The 8,231-nt window shown below is 43.0% G+C and overlaps 1 protein-coding gene across 1 annotated transcript in view; it reads left to right on the top strand.

Annotated features, from left to right (window-relative positions):
* The first annotated feature begins 2,345 nt into the window (after window positions 1–2,345).
* Window positions 2,346–8,231, top strand: part of PKIG (cAMP-dependent protein kinase inhibitor gamma) — a 96,069-nt gene continuing 90,183 nt past the window's right edge. Inside the window, exon 1 of the mRNA XM_032350576.1 lies at window positions 2,346–2,472. The gene's annotated coding sequence lies outside the window, so the exon portion shown is untranslated. The remainder of the gene's footprint in view (window positions 2,473–8,231) is intronic.

Here is an 8,231-nt window from a genome sequence, read left to right as displayed (position 1 = left end):
TTGGGAAGAGCTTATTGTAGGATTTGGGTTTGTGCAGGGTATCTGTAAGGAGGGCTTAAGCAAGCGGAGAACAGTTTTGAATTGGGTACAGTCAAAAAGAAGGAGCAATTCAATGGATAGGGATCTTACTGTTTTACCCGGGAGCTGGGAGGATTGAAGTGAGACCAGGAGTTAAGATTGAGAAGGAAGCAGGACACTCTCATGTTGGATGAGGAGGATGTTGTCACACAGTGGCCTTGTCCTTCCCTTGTTCCAATGACTGGCCTTGCCTGATACTTTTTTATATTCTGTGAGCACTGTTTACGTTCAGTGAGGAATGTTAGGTCTAGCTGGCAGCAGAAGTTTCATTTTTGGGGGGCGCCTGGGTGGCTCAGTCGTTTAAAGCCTCTGCTTTTGGCTCAGGTCATGATCCCAGGGTCCTGGGATCAAGCCCCACATCCAGCGCTCTGCTCGGCGGGGAGCCTGTTTCCCTTCCCCTCTCTGCCTGCCTCTCTGTCTACTTGTGATCTGTGTGTGTCAAATAACTACATAAAATCTTTAAAAAAAAAAAAAAGTTTCATTTTTCTGGTCTGCACCATTCTGTCAGTGGGACCCTGTCCATCTTTCGGTGTTTCTGACACTAAATTGTTGAGTGTTCCTCCTCTAGGTGACAAAAGTGGGGAAAGTGGATCACCTCCAACTTCCCACATCATGCAGGAACCACATTTCCTCTCGGGTGTGAAGCTCACTGCCAACCAAGGCAGCCCCTCCTATCTTTGCATGTTGATTGTCAAAATTAGGTTGTTTTTTTTTCCTTCTAAGGGGGAAATGTTCCCTCTACAGTCTAGCTTCAGAGGTGCGGCTGAGTAGGCCTGGAGGCTTTTATACCTTTCTGACAAAGGATGATAAATTTTAAATTTGTAGAGAAGAGATAAGACAATGAAAAGGAGTTTAGGGTGTTAGGGAAGCGGACTGGGGGGGAGGGGAGGTAAATACACCCAGGAAACTAATGGAAGATAAGGATTGTTTTAGTACTACTCTGGATTGTTATGTAGATTCCTCTCACTGATAAAAGTCTAAAGTTGGTTATCTCCCAGAACCAGAGTGAGAGGGAAAACGTCATTAGTAAAAGAAAAGGATTGTTCTAGGCAAGGCCACTTTCTAAGGGGAAAGCCTGTTGTTTTACGCAGATTACCTTGTCCTTCTTTGGGGGATGGAGAGGGCGCAGGTGGCCGACACTTCCGTGAGGATTGAAAAATTCCTGGCTGACTGGTTAAGACTATATCTCTAGGGGAGGTTGAAACTGCAATTAGATTACGTATTGAGCACCTTTTGGGAATTCTAAATGACACCATTTTGGGCCTCTGTGGTCTTGGGCTTTGGTGGTCTCTCAGTGTGTGTGTGTGTGTGTGTGTGTGTGTGTGTGTGTGTGTGTTTAAACACATGCTTTACCTAAAAACATGGCCAGTGTGTGGCTGGAGCATGAACAAGAGGAAAAATGAAGACAGATGAAGCTGAACGTGGTTACTACTCTGGATTTTATTCTGAATGTGACACAGGGATATGTGTTGAAAGGTTTCGAGCAGGGGAAGGACATGATCATGCTCGTATTTTAAAAAGGACATTTTGGCTGCCAGGTGGAAAACAGACTGGGTAAGGTTGGAAGTAAGAGTAGAAGCAAAGACAAGACTAGTCAGACCACTCATGTAAGCGTAGCTTGAAGATGGGTCTTTATCGAAACTATAGCCACATCTGTACCTACTTCGTTCGGTCTCTCTTAATTCCTGCTGTAGTCATTCATTTTATAGGAGCAATGGACATCCTTTGTGCTCACCTTCCAGTATATCTGCAGGATTATTTCAAGAAGTATAATTGCTGGTCGGGAGCTAAAGTAAACTTGCCACATTGAAATGAGATCTGATGATCTAATTCTCACCTTGAGCCCCAAGAAACAAGTTTATTCATTCTTTGCCACACGACCCCGTCTGAGATTAAAGGGAAATGCATCTATCACTCCTCCCACATCAGTTTTCTCGACTTTAAATAGTCCCAGGCTAGCAAGCTTCTGCCTATGGCCCTGTTCTCTTCTCGAACGGTTCCGTATCTGGTTACAGAGAGAGAAACTGAGGCAAAGGCAGGCTCCGAGGTACAAGTCCCCACCCCTCCCCCGCCCTGCTGTCCCCGTTTCCCTCAGCATTCCTTTCCTTTCCCCTTCTCCCGGGGCCAAGATCCAGGCTGCCAAACCCCACCTTGGTCCCTCACGGCTCAGGACCCCAACTCCCCCCTCCTTTTCCCTTCTGCCGCCGCTCGGAGGCCGCGGAACGGGACGCGAACCCTCCCGGTCCCTTCCGAGCCGCCGTAGCGCCCGCCGCGGGAGTTCGGCAGCTCCGGTCGCCAAGGCAACGCGCTCCGCTGCGCGCTGCGGGCGCCAAGCAGCCCAGCGGAGGCGCTGCGGGCCGGCGGCCCGGGCTCGGCGAGGCGGCGGAACTGCAGGTGAGCAGGGCCGAGCGGGCAGTCGCGACCCAAACGCGCCGCTCGGGTGTTGACTCGTCGCCGCAGGCCGGGGCTGGGGTGCGGGGGACCCCCGGGAGGGAGGCTGCGGCCAGAGCTTTATCCGCCGCGCCCGGTCGGCGCCCCCTCCTGCTCTTTAACCCCGCTCGGCGCTGGCTTGCTGTGCGCTAATTTAGGCTGTTTGCTTATTTTGGGCCCATTGCATGGCTTTAACAGAAAGTTTCTTTAAGAAAAAAAAAAAGAAAGAAAGAAAGAAAAAAAGCCCCCCCCCCTTGTTTGGGGCTCTGGGAATAACTCAAAACCGCAGAAAATGTGTGTCCTTGCGACTCTCCTGGGACCAGAGAGGATTGACTTCATTGAGCATCAGTTTTCCCATCTGCTAAATGGGCATGATAATGGTTGTCTTATAAGGCAAATTATATTTAAAACCTTTACAGGTAAGTCCTCCGTATCTTGGAGCTTTTATCATGACTACTACTACAAGGAAGTCCATCACGGAGCGTGTATTGTATGGCAGGGCCTGGGGTGATTGCCAGGGGTAAAGTGAGTGAGGTATCTTGTCCTCAGGGAGCTCCAGTTTTACAGTAGAAATAAGAATTCATTGAGATTTGAGCCATGGTTTTGGACTTACAGGGGACTGAACGCTTAGAGAAGGCATTTTACCTAGATTTCAGGGACTGAAGCTAGGGAGGGTGGTCAAAGGGAGACTCTAAAAGGACTTCCAAAATGAGACATGAAGGCTGGTGGTGTATTGGCCAGGTGAGGCTGGTGAAATGCACAATGTTCTAGGCAGAGAGAGCCTTATGTGCAAAGCCCAAGGGATAGAGTGCAGGCTTTTGGGGCCTCAGCAAGGATTTCATAGGCTGGGTAGAGGCTGATTCCAAGAAGCTGAAATGGTCTGGCTAGACTATGTTTCAGAGAGAAGTAGGTGCCCCTTCTGAAAGACTTTCCTTGTATCTCCTTGTAAGTTTTGAAGAGTTTGGATTTTTAGCTTGGGGGCTTTGGGGAGTCATCAGAGGATTTTAGGCAGGGAGTGTGTGTATGTTGCATGTGTTTGATCAGAGGTATGGTTTTGAAAGATCAGGGTTCCAGGGGTTTTTGTTGTTGTTGTTCTCTCGTGGTCTTCATTCCTCCAATCTGTTTTTCACACTGCAGCCATTCATTTATGGCGATTCAAAAAAATATTTCTTAAAATATTTATTTATTTACTGAGCGCCTGCTGTGTACCAGACATTGTGGGAGCAGTAAGGACACAGATCCTTGCCCTCATGGCGTGTATTCCAAACACGTTCCAAGGTACATTCGTGGGGTACAGATATGAATCTGGTACAGCTGGAACTTAATATTGGAAGAGATTTTTAAAAAGAGAAAAGAAGAAGAAAAAAAGAAAGGCCTAGATCCTTCAAGGCCAGTGTGCTGTATACTCTTGGAGTTGGAAGAAGAATTCACTTAGATTATACTCAGAAGGAATGGCTAGAGAACTAGAAGGAAAACTAGGAGAATGCAGTGAGGAAGGCCGAAGGAAGAGGTTAATTTTGCTGGATGCTGCTTAGGTTTCAAGTAAAAGAAGTTAAACATTAAAACGTGTCTTTCGGGTAAATGAATATGGAGGTCACTGGAGACCTAATTGAGCAGATTTGGTAAAGTGGTGGGGGTGGAATCTAGAATATCGGCAGCTCCCGAAGGTTCAGTGTAATGTATCAGTGGGATGAGGAGAGAGTGGGATGTGAGAAAGTAAAGACGAAGTGTAGGCAGCTCGCAGGAGTTCGACTGTGAAGGGAGAGCGAGAAGGCTGGAGAGCGATGGAATAAGGTGGAGTCTTAAGCACGAGAGAGACGTGAGCAGATTTAAAGGCTGATGGCAAAGAGCCAATAGTGAGAGGAAAGGCTGAGAAAATCCAGATGAAAAGGGCAAACCGATGGCAGTCCTTTCCCGAGGAGGAAAGAGTGGGTGATGTCCACGGCACAGATCCTTCACGAGGAGCCTGACGGCTTCTCCAGAAACAAGGCAGTTGCCGACAAGGAGTGCATCCGTGTAATGCAGCAATAAAAAATAAATAAAAGGTGTAAGTAAGTGTGGAGGGAAAGTTATATTTTCATTATCGTCAGATAGTAGACACTTATTGAACTAATAGGTGTTAAGCGCTTTTCGTGTGCTTGTCTCCTTTAATAATATGATCTTGACAACAATCCTGTGAGATAACCTCTAATAGGATTTCCAGTCTATGGGTGAGAAAATTGAGGTGTAAAATGTTTACTCCAGGGGCGTCTGGGTGGCTCAATCATTAAGGGTCTGCCTTTGGCTCAGGTCAGGAGCCCAGGAGGATTGAGCCCCGCATCTGGCTCCTTGCTCGGCAGGGAAGCCTGCTTCTCCCTCTCCCATTCCCCCTGCTTGTGTTCCCTCTCTTGTTGTCTCTCTGTCAATTAAATAAATAAATGAAATCTTAAAAAAAAAAAAATGCTTACTCCAGGTCATATAGGATTTGAATCCAGGTCTGCCTCCTGAGCCCAGAGCTTTTACTCTTAATCACTGTGTGGACAATATATTGTCTACCTATGATCTGCTGAGAAGATTCAAGAGAATTAAGTTAAAAATAATTAGGAATAATAAGGTTAAGTAAACAAGCAAGTAGAACGTAGACAAAAAGCAATAGCTTTATAGAATAGTAATAGTAATAGTCACAAAAGGTAACTGTAGGAGACATGGGAATAACAACATGAAAAATAAATACCTGAGAACAGACTTTCAAATACATGTGCCCATACTAGCTGCATAGGGAACAAGAGTGTCTCGAGGGGAGGACACTGGATACAGATGGGTGTTTGGTTAAGGAGGAGGTATTTTTGTTTGGGAAACTCACAGTATTGATACCGGAAACAGGACACATTTAAAAAAACAACAAACAAACAAACAAAAATGTCTATCATAAGACATGAGAAAATATGCAAGATGTTGACTATGTTCTTTTTTAAGCAACAGATTTTTTAAAAATTTTTTATTTTTTCAGGGTAACAGTATTCATTATTGATTATGTTTTTATTATATGAAAAGCTGCAAACAGACTGGTTAAATTATGGTGCATTATGGTGCAGTCATATGATATATACTATCAGCCATTAAAAAGAATGAGGTGGGAGTTATATACTTGAGAAAGATGTCTACATCTTATGGTTTGATGTGAAAAGCTCATTATGATACAGTGTGTTCTCATTTTTGTTTTTTTTTAAATGTATACATACACATTTATAGGAAAAATATGTAGAAAGGTTAGTTCTTTAAAAAATTTTTTTTTAATTTTTTATTGTGGTAAAATACCCATAACATAAAATTTACCATCTTAAACATTTTTAAGTGTACAGTTCAGCACTGTTAAGGATATTCTCATTGTTGTGCAACTGATCTCCAGAATTCTTTCTTCTTGTAAAACTGAAACTCTATACCCATCTAATTTCTCATTTACCCCCCTGTCCCCTCAAGCCCTGACACCCATCCTTCCACTTTCTGTTTCTATGAATTTGACTACTCGAGATACTTTATATAATGGGATCATGCAATACATTTTTTTGGAACTGACTTATTTCACTTAGCATAATGTTCTCAAAGTTCATCTGTGTTGTAGCCTGTGTCAGATTTTGTCCCTTTTTAAGGCTGAATAATATTTTATTGTAGGTATATATACATGTTGTATATATATTGTATGTATAAACATTTTGTTTATCCATTCCACAGATGGGCACTTGGGTTTTTTTCCACCTTTTGGCTGTTGTCAGTAATGGTGCTTTAAACAGGAGTGTACTAGAAAGAGAAGTTCTGTATGTCTGTGTCAGGAGATCATGGGAAGACTTTTATTCCTTTCCTTATTGCCTTATTTTTCTTTTTTTATGAGCATGAATTGCTTTTGTAATCAGAAAAAGCAATAAGGATATGTCCTGTTTGGGGAGATGGGGGAGTAAAAGCAAAAAAATAAGGGGGGGGGGGTCCTTGATCGTGGACAGTGGAAGCAGGAATGGAATGGAGAGGGCAGATTTGAGAGACATGTCAGGAGAATTAACTAGAAGGTATAGGAGAGGAGGAGAGTGGATGATTGACTGTGCCAGTGGTAAGAAGGGACATCAGTCTTGGAGGGGAAGAGGGAGGATGTCAGGCTGGAGAGGCACCTGAGCCTTTGTTTAGGAATTTGGACATTTTCCTGAAAGCAGAGGGAAGCCATTGAAAGGAACGGAAATGACTTAATCGGAACTGGGTTATAGAAAGATCACCCTGATTTCCTCCAACCCATTCTGCAGGCTGAAGCCAGATGGTGCCAAGTTTCCCTTTGTGTTACTTAGGCTTGGACCTCTGCTTATTTCCTTTTATTTAATATGAAGCATTGGTGCTGAAAGATATATATCTACTCTCCTAAAAGCACCTGGAATATTTTAAACAAAGTGCTGTGTAGATTACATTGATTTCTAATTGTGTTCTGTTTTATCTCAACGACACAGTCTCCTGTAAATTTATTTTCTACCTTTAGCAGAGGAAGTATGAATAATTGGGGAAGTAAACAAGAAATGAAAACAACTCGTTAGAGAACTTCGATATATTGCTAACAAGTTTTGACTCTTCTTTTGGGAGAAAAGGGCCAGTGTTCAGCAAACACTGTCATATTAAGGAGATAGAACAAAACAAAAATTCTGGAAAATTCTAACAGACTCAGCCAATAACCTATTTCTACTCTGACAAAACTGTCATCAGTAAGGGCTGGATTTTCCAAAAAGGTGAACCCCTGATCTCATTTCTTTCCTCCTAACAGTTGTGTGAGGCAAGGATTATCATCCCATTTTCAGATGACAAAATTAAAGATCAAAGGATTCAAGAGACCTCCAAAGTCCTACATCTACTAAAACCTGGAGTTTGAATCCAGGTTTTCTTTTCTTTATATATTATAGTTTAGTTTCTTTCTTTCTTTCTTTTTTTTTTTTAAAGATTTTATTTATTTATTTGACACAGAGAGATCACAAGTAGGCAGAGAGGCAGGCGGGGGTGGGGTGGGGAAGCAGGCTCCCTGCTGAGCAGAGAGCCCTATGCTGGCTGGATCCCAGGACCCTGAGATCATGACCTGAGCTAAAGGCAGAGACCCAACCCACTGAGCTACCCAGGCACCCCTATAGTTTCTTAATATGGAAAATTTTAAACATTTACAAAAGTACAAAGTATAGTTAATAAATACCAATGTACTCATACCCAGTAGTTCTCAACATATGGTTAGTTTTATTTCATCTATAATGCCCACCCGCTCCCTCCCTTGGATTTTTTTTGCACCGATTTAGCCGATCTGTCATTTTATATGGAAATGCCTCAATATGCGTCTAAGAGAGAAAGGACTTTTCCTCCCCTCCTTTTTTCTCTGTCATTACAATACCACTATCACACATGAAAAATGAACAGTAGTAATTCCTAAAAAATAATATTTATTTGGTAGTCAGTTTCCTCAACTATCTCATAAATGTCTTTTTACAACTGGCTTATTTAAATTTGGATCCTAACAAGGTCCACCTATTACATCTGGTTGGTTGTCTCTTAAGTCTTCTAATTTATAGCAATTTCTCCTCTTTTCGTTTTCCTCCTTGCCTATTATTTGTTGAAAAAAACAGGTTATTTGTCCTGTACAACTTCTCACGTTCTGGATTTGCCTGATCGCATCCCTTTAATGTGTCCTCCCTTCTCTTTATTTTTGTGGCTGTTAAACTTTATGGGTGGTG

Source organism: Mustela erminea, chromosome 7, assembly GCF_009829155.1.
Source record: "Mustela erminea isolate mMusErm1 chromosome 7, mMusErm1.Pri, whole genome shotgun sequence".
NCBI classification, from domain to species: Eukaryota; Metazoa; Chordata; class Mammalia; order Carnivora; family Mustelidae; genus Mustela; species Mustela erminea.
This window is presented reverse-complemented; position numbering and strand designations above follow the sequence as displayed.